This window comes from Chiloscyllium plagiosum, unplaced genomic scaffold (assembly GCF_037043375.1).
Source record: "Chiloscyllium plagiosum isolate Xiang-an unplaced genomic scaffold, Cpla_swu_hap1 HiC_scaffold_31, whole genome shotgun sequence".
Lineage (NCBI taxonomy): Eukaryota > Metazoa > Chordata > Chondrichthyes > Orectolobiformes > Hemiscylliidae > Chiloscyllium > Chiloscyllium plagiosum.
This window is the reverse complement of record NW_028270169.1, coordinates 6,584,572-6,601,524: the sequence shown is the minus strand read 5'-3', so window position 1 is coordinate 6,601,524 and position 16,953 is coordinate 6,584,572. Positions and strand designations below refer to the sequence as shown.

Genomic DNA, 16,953 nt, shown 5'->3' with positions numbered 1-16,953 from the left:
GTTTTACCTGCACATCCACTAATATCATCTATTGTATCCGTTGCTCCCGATGCGGTCTCCTCTACATTGGGGAGACTGGGCGCCTCCTAGCAGAGCGCTTTAGGGAACATCTCCGAGACACCCGCACCAATCAACCAAATCGCCCAGTGGCTCAACATTTCAACTCCCCCTCCCACTCTGCCGAGGATATGGAGGTGCTGGGCCTCCTCCACCGCCGCTCCCTCACCACCAGACGCCTGGAGGAAGAACGCCTCATCTTCCGCCTCGGAACACTTCAACCCCAGGGCATCAATGTGGATTTCAACAGTTTCCTCATTTCCCCTTCCCCCACCTCATCCTAGTTTCTAACCTCCAGAAACTCGATCCCCTGACCTGTCCGGACTTGTCCGACCTGCCCAGCTCCTTTTCCACCTATCCACTCCACCCTCTCCTCCCTGACCTATCACCTTCATCTCCTTCCCCACTGACCTATTGTACTCTATGCCACTCTCTCCCCACCCCCACCCTCCTCTAGCTTATCTCTCCACGCTTCAGGCTCTCTGCCTTTATTCCTGATGAAGGGCTTTTGCCCGAAACGTCGATTTTGCCTGTCCTCGGATGCTGCCTGAATTGCTGTGCTCTTCCAGCACCACTGATCCAGAATCTGGTTTCCAGCATCTGCAGTCATTGTTTTTACCTCACTCACCTAACCTGTCCAGGTCACCCTGTAATCTCTTAACATCCCCCTCACGCACGGTGGCCCAGTGGTTAGCACTGCTGCCTCACAGCGCCTGTAGACCCGGGTTCAATTCCCGACTCAGGCGACTGACTGTGTGGAGTTTGCACATTCTCCCCGTGTCTGCGTGGGTTTCCTCCGGGTGCTCCGGTTTCCTCCCACAGTCCAAAGATGTGCGGGTCAGGTGAATTGGCCATGCTAAATTGCCCGTAGTGTTAGGTTAAAGGGGTAAATGTAGGGGTATGGGTGGGTTGCGCTTCGGCGGGTCGGTGTGGACTTGTTGGGCCGAAGGGCCTGTTTCCACACTGTAAGTAATCTAATCTAATTTCACCCTGCCACCCAGCTTAGTATCATCAGCAAATTTGCAAATGTTATTACTAATACCATCTTCTATATCATGAACATATATTGTAAAAAGCTGCGGTCCCAGCACTGATCCCTGCGGTACCCCACTGGTCACTGCCTGCCATTCCGAAATGGAGCTGTTTATCACTACTCTTTGTTTCCTATCAGCCAACCAACTTTCAATCCAAGTTAGTACTTTGCCCCCAATACCATGCACCCTAATATTGCTCACTAACCTCCTATGTGGGACTTTATCAAAAGCTTTCTGAAAGTCCAGGTACACTACATCTAGTGGATCTCCCTCATCCATCTTCAGAGTTACATCCTCAAAAAATTCAAGAAGATTAGTCAAGCATGATTTCCCCTTCATAAATCCATGCTGACTCTGACCTATCCTGTTACTACTAACCAGATGTGTCGTAATTTCATCCTTCATAATAGCATCTTTCACACCACTGAGGTAAGACTGACTGGTCTATAATTTCCTGCTTTCTCTCTCCCACCTTTCTTAAAAAGTGGTACAACATTAGCCACCCTCCAATCCGCAGGAACTGATCCCGAATCTATCGAACTCTAGAAAATAATCACCAATGCATCCACGATTTCTCGAGCCATCTCCTTCAGTACCCTGGGATGTGGAACATCAGGCCCCCGGGGAGTTATCAACCTTCAGACCTAACAGTCTCTCCAACACCAATTCCTGGCAAATATAAATTCCCTTAAGTTCAGGTCCTTCAGCCACTATTACTTCAGGGAGATTGCTTGTGTCTTCCCCAGTGAACACAGATCTGAAGTACCAATTCAATTCTTCTGCCATTTCTTTGTTCCCCGTAATATATTCCCCTGTTTCTGTCTTCAAGGGCCCAATTTTAGTCTTAACCATTTTTTTGCCTTTCACATACCTAAAAAGGCTTTTACTATTCTCCTTTATATTTTTGGCCAGTTTACCTTCGTACCTCATTTTTTCTCTGCGTATTTCCTTCTTCGTGATCCTCTGTTGTTCTTTAAAAGCTTCCCAGTCCTCCGTTTTCCCACTTATCTTTGCTATGTTGTACTTTTTCTCTTTTATCTTTATATGTTTCTTAACTTCCCTCGTCAGCCATGGCCACCCATGCCTCCTCCTAGGATCTTTCTTCCTTTTTGGAATTAACTGATCCTGCATCTTCTGCATTATACACAGAAATATCCGCCATTGTTCCTCCACTGTCATTCCTGCTAAGGTATTGCACCATTGAACTTTGGCCAGCTCCTCCTTCATAGCTCCATAGTTCCCTTTATTCAACAGAAATATTGTCACTTCCGATTGTACCCTCTCCCTCTCAAATTGCAGATTGAAGCTTATTGTATTATGGTCACTACTTCCCAATGGCTCCTTCACTTCGAGGTCCCTGATCAATTCTGGTTAGTTGCACAATACCAGATCCAGAATTGCCTTCTCCCTGGTAGGCTCCAGCACTAGCTGTTCTAAGAATCCATCTCTGAGGCACTCCACAAAGTCTCTTTCTTGAGGTCCAATACCATCCTGATTCTCCCAGTCTACCTGCATGTTGAAATCCCCCATAATAACTGTAGTAACATCTTGCGACAGACCAATTTCAGCTCCTGATTCAACTTACATCCGACATCCAGACTACTGTTTGGGGGGCCTGTAGATAACTCCCAAGAGGGTCTTTTTACCCTTAGAATTTCTCAGCTCTATCCACACCGACTCTACATCCCCTGATTCTAGGTCCCCCCGCGCAAGGGACTGAATATCATCCCTTACCAACATGGCCACCCCACCCCCTCTGCCCATCAGTCTGTCCTTACGATAGCACGTGTAGCCTTGAATATTCATTTCCCAGGCCCTGTCCACTTGAAGCCACGTCTCAGTTATCCCCACAATATCGTATCTGCCAATTTCCAAAAGAGCCTCAAGCTCATCCGTCTTATTTCTAATGCTTCGTGCATTCATGTATAGCATTTTTAATTTGTTACTGCCCTCAGCCTTCCCATCAACTCCTATTTCACTAAATCTTACAGCATGATCCCTTTTTGAGTTTTCTGCCTCATTGATACAGTTGTCTTTCTTGACTTCCCTTGTTCTAACTTTCCCTTCAATTTCCTTCTTAAACATCCAGTTTGTCCCCTCCCCTCCTCTACTTAGTTTAAACATAGCTGTGTTGCAGTAGCAAACCTGCCTGCCAGAATGCTGGTCCCTAACCTATTAAGGTGCAAACCGTCTCTCTTGTATAATTTATGCTTACCAAAAAACATATCCCAGTGATCCAAGAATTTAAATCCTTGCTTCCTGACCAGTTCCCCAGCGACATGTTCAAGTCCATTATCTCCCTGTTTCTGGCCTCACCAGCCCGAGGAACTGGAAGCAAACCGGAGATAGCCACCCTGGACGTCCTGCTTTTCAGCCTTCTTCCTAGTTCTCCGAAGTATCTATGTTCCTCTACAGAGTTTCACAGTCCTCTGCACACTTTGCTCTGCCACTCATCTTAGTGTCATCTGCAAACTTTGACACACTACACATGGTTCCCAACTCCAAATCATCTACATAAATTGTGAATAATTGCAGTCCCAACACTGATCCCTAAGCATACCACTAGTTACTGATTGCCAATCAGAATAGCACTCATTTATCCCCACATTTTGCTTCCTGTTAGTCAACCAATTTTCTATCCATATTAATACTTTACCCATAATGCCATGCATCTTTATCTTATGCAGCAGTACCTTGTCGAAGGCCTTGTGCGGTACCTTGTCGAAGGCCTTTTCGTAATCTAAGTACACCACATCTACTGGGACACCGTTGTCCACCTTGTTTGTAATATCTTCACAGAATTCCAAAAGATTAGTTAAGCATGAGCTGCCCTTCATGAAGCTATGCTGCTTCTGCCCAACAGGACAATTTCTACCTGGATGCCTTGCTATTTCTTCCTTGATAATAGACTCAAACATCTTCCCCACTATAGAAGTTAAGCTAACTGGTCTATAATTTCCCCATTTTTTGTCTACCGCCTTATTTAAACAGTGGCATCGCATTTGCTGTTTTCCAATCTGCTGGAACTGCCCCAGAGTCCAGCTAATTTTGAAAAATTACCACAAGTGCACTTGCTATTTCTCCCACCTTCTCTTTTAGTACCCTGGGATTCATTCCATCAGGGCCAGGAGACTTTATACTTGGCTCCATTTGCTTACCCAACACTGCCTCTTCCGTAATAATGATTGTTTCTAGGTCCTCACCTACCTTCATCTCTTTGGCATATTATTAGTGTCCTCCACTGTGAAGACCGACACAAAATACTTATTCAATGCCTCGGCCATTTCATCATATCCCATAGCTAAATGCCCCCTCTCATCCTCTAAAGAACCAACATTTACTTTAGCCACTCTTTTTCATTTTATATCGTTATAGAAACTTCATAATAAATTCTTTCTAAAACTGTCAAAATTAGAGTGCAAAATCATGGTGAATAATATTTCAATTAGAAAACTTAGTTTAAAGACCTACAAATGAAGCATCATATTGCTTCCACTGTGTCAAATCATTCAAATGTGTGAAATAAGCCAACATATGAACATAAACAACACTGGAACCAATTCCATAATCTTTTCAATCTCAATTTCAGATTTTTAATCTATCCACTGAACAAATTTGTGGATCATTTCACCAACTGCACACAGCCAGTCCAGCAGGCATTTAAATGGCATCCTTAATGCAGAAAAACATACCCAAGGCGCATTATAGAGGCAGAAGAAAGCCAAAAGAAGAGAATGTGAAGGTGACTAGAGGTCCATGAAAGAGATAGATTCTACAAAGGTTGGAGGAACAGCATGACTGTTCAGAGAGGGTTTTCCATACACCAAAAGACAAGGACAATGATGGGGCAAAAGGAAGTGGGAATGCAAAAGAGGCGAGAGTTAGACTGAGAGGATGTTCAGGGGTTGGAGAAGGGTGAGTGGACATTTAACACAGATAGAGAACAGTACTCCCTCCATTTTTTTTAGGCAAGTGAACGTCTAAGGTCTTTGAACAGTAGCAACGTCTGAACATGGAAGGCAATGTGTTGACTTATCAATCAAGCCAATCATCTTAGAATCTTGGAGTGTCTCCATGACCATGAGGCTTAGAAGGAATACTGCTTGGGAGGAGAGAGGCTATGGAAGGGTTTAAACACAAAGATGAGAATTGAAAGTGCTTGATACTGCAAAGGCTATTGACCTTGACAACATCCCTGATAATGTACTAAAGACTTGTGCCCTGAAAGTAGTCATACTCATAGCACAATTATCCCAGTATAGATACAAAACTGTAATCTACTCAACACTGGGAGTATTTGTCTAAGTGTCTTTTGTTCACAAAAGCAAGACAAATTCAATCTGACCACTTATGTCTCCATTAGTCTACTGTCAATCATCCACTAAATGACAAAAGGTTTGGCTATAAAGCAAAAGAAAAAGAACTCTGTACTAATCTCAGTAATAACCTGCCCACCAGTGTTCAGTATGAGTTCCATCAGGGACACTCTATTGCAAACTTCATTACAGCTATGGTCCAAAATTGACCAAAAATACTGAATTTCAGAGGCAAAGGTGAGAAATACACCAAGGCAGTCCGACTTCAATCAGCCTTCACAAATCTGAAAATCAAAGGAAATTATGAACAAAATCCTCCACTGGTTGGAGTCATGCCTAATGTAAGTGAACTTCTTTGAGAAGGTGACCAAACAGATGGATGAGAGTAAAGCAGTTGATGTGGTTTATATGGATTTCAGTAAGGCATCTGATAAGGTTCCCCGTGGTAGCTACTGCACAAAATACAGAGGCATGGGATTGAGGGTGATTTAGCAGCTTGGATCAGAAATTGGTAAGCTGAAAGAAAACAGAAGGTTCAAAGTTTGTGCGAAGATTTGTAGCTCGGGTGCTCGTTGTTGTGGTTCTGTTCGCCGAGCTGGAAGTTTTTGTTGCAAACGTTTCGTCCCCTGGCTAGGCGACATCATCAGTGCTTGGGAGCCTCCTGCGAAGCACTTCTTTGATGTTTCCTCCGGTGTTTATAGTGGTCTGTCCCTGCCGCTTCCGGTTGTCAGTTTCAGCTGTCCGCTGTAGTGGTTGGTATATTGGGTCCAGGTCGATGTGTTTGTTGATGGAGTTTGTGGATGAATGCCATGCCTCTAGGAATTCCCTGGCTGTTCTCTGTCTGGCTTGCCCTATGATAGTAGTGTTGTCCCAGTCGAATTCATGTTGCTTGTTGTCTGCATGTGTGGCTACTAAGGATAGCTGGTCGTGTCGTTTCGTGGCTAGTTGATGTTCATGTATGCGGATTGTTAGCTGTCTTCCTGTTTGTCCTATATAGTGTTTAGTGCAGTCCTTGCATGGTATTTAGTACACTACATTCGTCTTGCTCATGTTGGGTATCGGGTCCTTCGTTCTGGTGAGTTGTTGTCTGAGCGTGGCTGTTGGTTTGTGTGCCGTTATGAGTCCTAGGGGTCGCAGTAGTCTGGCAGTCAGTTCCGAGATGCTCCTGATGTATGGTAGCGTGGCTAGTCCTTTTGGTTGTGGTATGTCCTCGTTCCGTGGTCTTTCTCTTAGGCATCTGCTGATGAAGTTGCGCGGGTATCTGTTTTTGGCGAATACCTTGTATAGGTGTTCCTCTTCTTCTTTTTGCAGTCCTGGTGTACTGCAGTGTGTTGTGGCCCTTTTGAATAGTGTCCTGATGCAGCTTCGTTTGTGTGTGTTGGGGTGGTTACTTTCGTATGTTCATAGTTCGGTGTCCATGTCCATAGATCCCTGAAAGTTGCCACCCATGTTGACAGAGTTGTTAAGAAGTCATACAATGTGTTAACTTTTATTGGTAGAGGGATTGAGTTTCAGAGCTACAAGGTCATGTTGCAGCTCTACAAAACTCTGGTGCAGCTGCACTTGGAGTATTGCACACAGTTATAAGAAGGACATTGAAACTCTGGAAAGGGTTCAGAGGTGATTTACTAGGATGTTGCCTGGTATGGAGGAAGGTCTTATGAGGAAAGGCTGAAGAACTTGAGGCTATTTTCATTAGAGAGAAGAAGGTTGAGAGGTGACTTAATTGGGACATATAAGATTATCAGAGGGTTAGATAGGGTGGACAGTGAGAGCCTTTGTCTTCGGATGGTAATGGCTAGCACGAGGGGACATAGCTTTAAATTGAGGAGTGATAGATATAGGACAAATGTCAGAGGTAGTTTCTTTACTCAGAGGGGCATGGAACGTCCTGCCTGCAACAGTTGCAGACTCACCAACTTTAAGGGCATTTAAATGGTCACTGGATAAACATATGGATGAAAATAGAATAGTGTAGGGTAGATAGGCTTCAGATTGGTTGCACAGATCAACGCAACATTGAGGGCCGAAGAGCCTGTACTGCACTGTAATGTTCTACGTTCTGTGTTCTAAGATCAAACGTGAGTTTAGCATTCAGTTTGAGAGTGAAAAACTTGAGTCCGAAATGACTGTGTAAACTTAAGTAGGGTAATTACATTGGAATGATAACAGAGTTGGTTGGAGTGCACTGGTCAAGGAATTTAACAGAAAGAATGGTTGGTAAACAATGGTAAATGTTTAAGAAAATAGTTTATCACTCACAACAGAGATATACCTCAATGACAAAAAAAGAGCTGGGAAGTCAAGGATAAAATCAAATTTAAAGAAAAACATACAATGTGGCAGAGAGGTAAATCGAGAGGTTTGGGAAAGTTTTAAAAGCCAATAAAAGACAACTAAAGAAAGGGAGAAATCAACTTTTATGGCAGACTAGCAAATAATATATAAACAGACAGTAAGAGCTTCTATAATTATATGAAAAGGAAGACAGAGGCCACAGTGAACATTGAATCCTTAGAGGAACAGGCTGAGGAAATAACAATGGAGAATCAGGAAATGGCAGAGGAATTGAATAAATACTTTTCATCAACCTTCATGATAGACCATTTGGGGGGGGGGGGGGGGGGTGGAAATAAATATATTAGCTATCACTAGAGAAAAAATTCTCGGGAAACTAAGGCGGCTTCAGGTCAATAAGTCCCAGGACTTTTTGAGTTTAAAGGAACTAACCAGAGAGATAGTGGATGTACTGTTATTAATCTTCCAAAAATCCTTAGATTCAGCAAAAAGTTCCAGAGGATTGGAAAACTGACAATGTAACACCTTTATTCAAAAAGAGAGGGAGATAAAAAGCAGTTAACTATAGTCCAGTTAGCTTAACATCTGGTGTTTAGAAAATGTCAGAATCTAATATAAAGGATACAATAGCAGAGCATTTAGAAATACATAGTACAATCAAGTAGACTCAACTTCATGGTCCAAAGATGTACAGGCTAGTTGGATTAACCATGTGAATTGCAGGATTACAGGGATAAGGTAGAAGGTGGGTCTGGGTGGAATACTGTTCGAGCGGTTGGTATGGACTCAATGGGCCAAATGGCCTGCTTCCACATTGTAGGGATTCTATGATCCTATGGTTTCACAAAGGAATAATTTTATTACAGTTTATTTATTACAAATTTATTACAGTTTTTTGAGGAGGTAAAAAGCAGGATAAATAAAGGGAAATTAGTAGATGTAACATTTTGAATTTCCAAAAGGTAGTTATAGAGTCATAGAATCCTAAAGCACAGAGACAGGCCCTTTGGCCCTAACTGGTCCATGCCAACCAAAATGTCCATCCATGCTAACCCCATTTCTCTGCCCTTGGCCCATATCCTTCTAAGCCTTTCTTATCCATGCTTTTGTCCAAATGCCTTTTAAATATTGTTAATGTACCTGCCTCAACCACCTCTGCTGGCAGCTCATTCCATATGCATACCACCCTCTGTGTAAAAATGTTGTCCCTCAGGTTCCCTTTTATTCTTTCTCCTCTTACCTTAAACTGATGCCCTCTAGACTTCGATTCCCCAACTCTGGGACAAAGACTGAGTGCATTCACCCTATCCATACCTCTCATGATCTTATATACCTCTACATGGCCACCCCTCAGTCTCCTATGCTCTAAAGAAAAAGGTCCTAGCTTGTCCAACCTCTCCCTATATAACTCAGACCATAGAGTCCTAGCGTTTACATCCTTGCAAATTTCTTCTGCACTCTTTCCAGTTTAACAACATCCTTAATGTGACAAGGTAACCAAAACTGAACATAATATTTCCAAGTGTGGCCTCACCAACATCCTGTACAACTGCAACATAACTTCTCAACTTCTATACTTAATGCCCTGACTGATGAAGGCCAGTGTGCTAAAAGTCTTCTTCACTGTCCTATCTACCTGTAATTCCGCATTTAGAGAAATGTGAACCTGAATTCCAAGATCTCTCTGTTCCACTAACACTCCTTAAGGCTCTATCATTCACCATGAAACTCCTACCTTGATTTGACTTTCCAAAATGCAAGACCTCACACTTACTTATATTAAACTCCATTTGCCATTACTCAGCCCACTTCCCCAACTGATCAAAGTCCTGCTGCAATTTCTGATAACCTTCCTCACTTCCGTCTCATCAGCAAACTTACTAATCATGCCTTGTACATTCTCATTCAAATCATTCATATAGATAACAAGCAGCATTGAGCCCAGCACCAATCCCTGAGGTACTCCACTAGTCACAGGCCTCCAGTCTGACAAGCATCCTTCCACTATTACCCTCTGCTTCCTATCATCAAGCCAATTTTGTATCCAATTTGCCAGCTCGCCTTGGATTCCATGTGATCTAACCTTCCAGAATAGCCTACCATGTGGAACCTTATCAAAGCCTTTACTGAAATCCACATAGGCTATGTCTACCGCCATGCCCTCGTCAACCTTTCTAGTCACTTCATCAAAGAACTCTGACAAATTTGTGAGGCATGATCTTTCACTCACAAAGCCATGCTGACCAGTCCTAATCAAACCCTGTCTTTCCAAATGCCTATATATCTTATCCCTCAGAATCTTCTCAACTAACTTACCCACCAAAGATGTTAAGCTGACTGGTCTATAGTTCCCAGGCTTTTCTTTGTAGCCCTTCTTGACTAATGGCACAACATTAGTCCAGTCTTCCAGGATCTCACCCGTGGAAAATGATGATGCAAACATATCAGCCATGACCCCCACAATTTCTTCTCTAGTCTCTTGCAGTGTTCTTGGAAAAAACTGGTCAGGACCAGGAGATTAATCCACGTTCATACATTCTGATACACCCAACACCTCCTCTACTGTGATATGGACTGTGCCCAAGATATCACCACTAACTTCCCCAAGTCTTCATGTCTTTCTCCATGGTAAACACAGAGGAAAAATATTGAGAACCTCGCCCATCTCCTGAGGTTCCACATATACAAGTCCATTTTGGTCCCTGAGGAGCCCTATTCTCTCTCTGGTTATTCTTTTTCCTTTAATACACTTAAAGTACTTCTTTAGATTCACTTTAATCTTCTCAGCCAAGGCTATCTCATGCCCCCTTTTCTCCCTCCTGATTTCCTCCTTCAGTAAACTCCTGTATTCCCCGTATACCTCCAGGGATTCCCTTGATCCCAACTGCCTTTACCTGAGCTATGCCTCTGTTTTTCTGGTCAAAGCCTCAATCTCTCTTGTCATCCAGGATTGCCTATTCCTGCCAACCTTACCTTCACCCTCACAGGAACATATAGACCTTGAACTCTAGCTATTTCACTTTTAAAGGCCTCCCACTTGCCAGATGTCCCTTTGCCTGCAAACAAACTATTCCAAATCAACCCCTGCAAGCAACTGTACAATTCCATCAGAATTCACCTTGCCCCAATTTAGAACTTGAACCTGTGGACCAGTTTTGTCCCTCTCGATAACTATTTTAAAATTAATAGAACTATAGTCATTGGTCCTAAAATGCTCCCCCACTGTCACCTCCATCACCTGTCCTGTCCTATTTTCCAAGAGTAGGTCAAGTTTTGCCTCTTCCCAAGTAGGACCCTCTATATACTGCTTGAGGGAACTTTCCTGAATGCACTTAACAAATTCTACTCCATCTAAGCCCTTAATGCTGAGGCAGTCCAGTCTACATAAGGAATATTAAAATCCTTTAGTATGACAACCCTATTGCTCCTGCAAGTTTCTCCAATCTCTCTGCATATTTGTTCTTCTAATTCCTGTTGATTATTTTGAGGCCTATAATACAACCCCAATAACGTCATCATCCCCTTTTTATTTCTTAGCTTCACCCATAAAGCCTCGCTGGATGATCCTTCAGTTATTTTATCTCTGATTAATGCTGTAATCCTCGCCTTAATCAAAAATGCAACTCCCCCTCCTCCTTCCACCACCTCTGTCCCACCTATAGCACCTGTACCTTGCACATTAAGCTGTCAGTTCTGTCCCTCCCTTAGCCATGTTTCTATAATGACTATAATATCCCAATCCCACATACCTTTCCAGGCCCCGAGTTCATCAGCCTTACCTGCCATCAAGCATTGAAATAAATACAATTTAATGCAACAGGCATTTCTTTGTTTCCTATCATATTCCAGCCTGACCTGTCTCTTCAACTTACTATTTCTGATTATTGTATCTCCTTCCAGCCTTGCGCCTGCCTCCCCGCTGTTTAGGATCCCAACCCCTGCCAAAGTAGTTTAAACCCTCCCTTGCATCATTAGCAAACCTGGCTGCCAGGATATTGGCACCCCTCCACTTTAGTGTTTGATAATGTTCTGGTACATAAGATACATAAGGCTAATTAAGATAAGGTCCTGTGTTGGGGTAGAATATTAGCATGGATAGCAGAATGGCTAACTAATAAAACACGGAAAAAGGGTATACAGAGGAACCTCAATTATCCGAACACCAGTTACCCGAAAATTGGATTATCCGAAGGAGATCTCGAGGTCCCGACGGAAACATTACATCAAAGACATGTGTCCAACGCTGATTGTGTCTTTTGATTATGGTGACTAAAAGTGCTACTGAGAACAGTCCTGGACTGTTTCTAAATGACTGACCTCCCACCCCACCCCCCTCTCCTCCCACACTTTTCCTGTAGTTCTACAAAGGCATGTACCTTAAACTCCCCTTCCTCAGATAACCCCAGATAATCTCTCCAACATTGTCCTGTACAAGGCAAAGATGGAACATGTCAAAATGCTTTGTGTGTGTGCGTGCACATGCACACTATTGTGAGACTCACTCACCTGCCCGCCCCCCCACCCCTACCCCCCACCCCCAAAAGGCAGTAGCAGCAACAGCAGTCTTGTTGTTGGCGTGCAGTCCGGGTGCCCAAGAGAGGGGGTGGGGCAGAAGGAGTGGGGGTGGAGGCAGATTTGGGGTGGGGGGGAGACAGTGTTGGATGAGGTTTGGGGACACATGTGGAGGGCAGATGGGGGCAGTGTTGGACAGGTTTGGGGGGTGGTGGGGGGACAGTGTTGGACAGGGTTTGGAGGGTGGGCGAGGGGCAGTGCTGGATGGGGTTTGGGAGTGCAGGGTTCGCGCACGGTGTGCTGCAGTCTCCTGAGCAGACTTAATAGAAAATTCCAAGCCCTAGAGGAAAGACATTGAATCTATTAACCGAATAATCAATTATCCAAACGAAATAGTGCCTGCCCATCTCGTTCGGATAATCGAGGTTCCTCTGTAAAGGATTGAGATAAAGGGTATATTTTTCAGATGGTAACTTGTAATTAGTAAAGTGCCACAGGATCAGTGTTGTGGCAACAATTATTAAATATATTTTAATGGACAAACAGAAGAGAGGTGACATAACAATAGGTGGGATGTTTCAAGGATTACACAAGAAGTCTCCAGAGGAATGCAGACATGTTATGTGAGTGGATAAAAACTTGGCAGATGGTATTTAATGTGGAAAAACGTGAGGCTATGCACTTTGGCAGGAAAAATATAGGAGTTGAATATTATTTAAACGAAGAAAGACTACAGAAAACCACAGAACAGAGGGATTTGGGGATCCTTGTACTGGAATCAGGAAAAGCTAGCACACAAGTTCAACAGGTAATGGGGAAAACAAATTGTCTGTTGCATTTTATTTTAAAGAGAATTAATACTAAAACTACAAAAGGCATTAGTTAGACCACACCTGGAATACTAATGCCCTTTCGGGAAGGAAACTGCCATCCTTGCCTGGTCTGGCCTACATGTGAATCCAGATTCATGGCAATATGGTTGACTCTTAACTGCCTTCTGGGCAGTTAGGGATGGGCAATAAATGCTGACCTAGCCAGTGACACCAGTCTCCAGTGATGCAAACAGCATTCTACTATCACCTTTTGTTTCCGAACCACGAAGCCAATTTGGGATCGAACTTGCTGCGGTTCTCTGGATTCCATGTCATAGAGTCATACAGTCATAGAGATGTAAAGCACGGAAACAGACCCTTCGGGTCCAACTCATCCATACCAACGCAATCTAGTTCCACCTGCCAGCACCCAGCCCATATCCCTCCAAACCCTTCTTATTCAAATACCCATCCAGATGCCTTTTAAATGTTGCAATTATACGAGCCTCCACCACTTCCTCTGGCATTCCATACACGTACCACCCTTTGCATGAAAAAGTTTCCCCTTAGGTCTCTTTTATATCTTTCCCTTCTCACCCTAAACCTATGCCCTCTAGTTCTGGACTCCCCCACCCCAGGGAAAAAACTTTGTCTATTTATCCTATCCATGACCCTCATATCTTATAAACCTCAGCCTCCAACACTCCAGGGAAAATAGCCCTAGCCTATGCAACCTCTCCTTATAGCCCAAACACTCCAACCCTGGCAACATCCTTGTAAATCTTTTCTGAACCCTTTCAAGTTTCACAACATCTTTCCAATAGGAAGGAGACCTGAATTGCACGCAATGTTCCAACAGTGGCCTAATCAATGTCCTGTACAGCCGCAACATGACCTCCCAACTCCTGTACTCAATACTCTGACCAATAAAGGAAAGCATACCAAATGCATTCTTCACTATCCTATCTACCTGCGACTCCACTTTCAAGGAGCTATGAACCTGCACCCCAAGGTCTCTTTGTTCAGCAACTCTCCCTAGGACCTTACCATTAAGTGTATAAGTCCTGCTAAGATTTGCTTTCCCAAAATGCAGCACCTCACATTTATCTAAATTAAACTCCATCTGCCACTTCTTGGCCCCAAGATCCCATTGTAATCCCATTGTCCACTACACCTCCAATTTTGATATCATCTACAAACTTACTAACTATACCTCTTATGCTCACATCCAAATTATTTATATAAATGACGAAAAGTAGTGGACCCAGCACCAATCCTTGTGGCAATCTACTGGTCACAGGACTCCAGTCTGAAAAACAACCCGCCACCAACATGCTCTGTCTTCTACCTTTGAGCTAGTTCTGTATCCAAATGGCTAGTTCTCCCTGTATTCCATGAGATCTAACCTTGCTAACCAGTCTCAGGGGCAACCTTGTTGAATGCTTTACTGAAGTCCAAATAAGTCACATCTACCACTCTGCCCCCATCAAACCTCTTTGTTACTTCTTCAAAAAACTCAGTCAAGTTTGTGAGATATGATTTCCCACGCACAAAGCCATGTTGATTATCCCTAATCAGTCCTTGCTTTTCCAAATACATGCACATCCTGTCCCTCAGGATTCCCTCCAACAACTTGCCCACCACCGACATCAAGCTCACTGCCCTTACCACCTTTCTTAAACAGTGGTACCACGTTAGCCAACCTCCGGTCTTCCGGCATCTCAGCTGTGACTATCGATGATACTTAAGCGCTCTTTATCAGTATTCCATGTGGGTCTTGACAAAGGCTTTGCTAAAATCCTTGCTACATCAATTATACTAACCTCAACACTACACTCCCGGTCACCGGCTTGAAACATTCAATCAAATTTGTTAGGCATGACTCCCTGTAATGAAGCCATACTGACTATCTCTGATTAAATCTTGCCTCTCCAAGTACAGCTTCAATCTTTCCTTTACAATTTTCTCCAACAGTTTCTTTACCACTGATGCAAGACACACTGGTTTGTAATTCCTTGGTTTATTTCTACTACACTTCTGGAAAAGTGGAAAAACATCAGCTATGCTCCAGTCCTCTGACACCTCCTCTGTGGCCAGAGAGGAATTAAAAATTTAAATCACAGCTGCTATAACTTCCTTCCACAGCAGCCTGGGATACAACTAATCTGGACTTGGAGATTTATCCACTTTTAAACACACCAAAACCTCCAATACTTCCATACATTCTATGACAAACTGTTAGTCCCTCTTCCTAAATTGTGTCCCTTCATCTTCCTTCTCCAATGTGAAGACAAATGTGTAGTACCCAGTTAACACCTACTAAAGTCCTCTGACTCCACAGACAGATGGATGCCTAATGGGCCCTACTCTTTCCCTGGTTATCCTTTTTGTCTTGATATATTTATAAAATATCTCTCGCTATTCTTACCTGTCAGTGTTTCTTCATACTCTACATCACTTCCAGTTTTAATATCTATAGCTACAATAACAAAACAACCAAAAAAAAGTCAAATTCTTAAGAAACATACTTGTTCACATGCTCCTGGCTACATTAATAGGTCATCTGTCAAGTAGTGCATGTCAGAATTAAACAAGGTTGGATTAATAACCTTTGCCTAGATCCCACAAGTGCCAAGATTTTTTTCGTTGTCTTGCCTTTGGCTTGTTGCTTTGATCAGTTACTCTGTGTGATTTGGTCAGAGTTCACAACAGATGAAATTTAACATGGTTTGCAGACAGAACTTCCCTGATGGAATTAGAAAATATTTTAGACTAATTTTAACCACATCAAGTTGGTTAGTGGTTTGTAACATTATTAAGATATCTTTGTGTTCTATGTTTGAATAGCATTCTAACCCTATAATATATATTTTTTATGTCAGATGAAATTTAGCTTACTATAATTTGGTTCTGCATAACCAGTTATCCATTGTCATGCTCTGCAATCCACACAATATTCCTCCTGATCAGAACAATCCAAGATACAAAAGAAAAATATTAGCTATATATAATCCACAATAATTGGCATTAAACAAATTGCAGACAAATACTGTACAGGACTGCCTAAAAGGAGGGACTGAGACAATCAAAGAAAGCATCACCATCAACTTGTCAGTCATTGCAGTGGTCTTGCCCAGACAGAACACTATGGTCTTGAATCACAATCACAAGATCCAGAGCAGGACGGCGTGCTGGTCTATCCGAGTTGCTGCCTTTTGAATGAGAAGTTAAATCAAGAGGCCATCAGCCTTCTACGGTGAATAGGAAAGATCCCACGGCACTATTTCAAAAGAAAGCAGAGGCCGCTCCTCACAATGTCCCGGAGCAACTATTTAGCCCTGAACCAAAACCTAAAATATCACTGGCATGCCAGTGCCCGTAGGATTTCCCTGTCTGAAAACAGGCTGCCACGTTTCTTATGAAACAACTTCAAAATAAAATTGGCTATAAAACGTTTCGGGAGATCTTGGTGAGAACTATTGTAGGAATGTAAATGTTGCTTTTCTGTAATACGGAGAAATAGGAAGGTGCTAGCTGGATTTAGTTTTAAAAATGATTTATACCGTAGCAGCGACTTTTTCTCAGGTAAACTGGCGGAAGATGCCAGGTCCAGGCTGAGCTTCAAATACCCACAGAAGAGACCATCAGTGGGATCCCCACACACAGAGCCTGGCTGACGGTATTTTCCCTTTCTATATGTTTCTCTGGAGAACCTACAATTCTAAAATATTAATGGATATTAAAATCTGATACAAACCAATGGCTTTCTCGCAGTCGATCTCCACTTCGTATCCAAACGCTGACAACAACTGGATAGCAGCAGAAAAGACAAGGTGAGGGCGGGGAGAGAAATGCAGCAGTGGGCGGGGGCTAGATGATCGGCATACATAGAGCCAATAGGATATGGTATTAGCCATAACCCCG

General features: G+C 43.1%; 1 protein-coding gene across 2 annotated transcripts in view; it reads right to left on the bottom strand.

The window, feature by feature from the left end:
* Positions 1–16,903, bottom strand: part of bcas3 (BCAS3 microtubule associated cell migration factor) — a 1,223,934-nt gene extending 1,207,031 nt beyond the window's left edge. For both annotated transcript variants that reach the window (XM_043718095.2, XM_043718097.2), the window contains exon 1: positions 16,787–16,903. The gene's annotated coding sequence lies outside the window, so the exon portion shown is untranslated. The remainder of the gene's footprint in view (positions 1–16,786) is intronic.
* Positions 16,904–16,953: the final 50 nt, after the last annotated feature.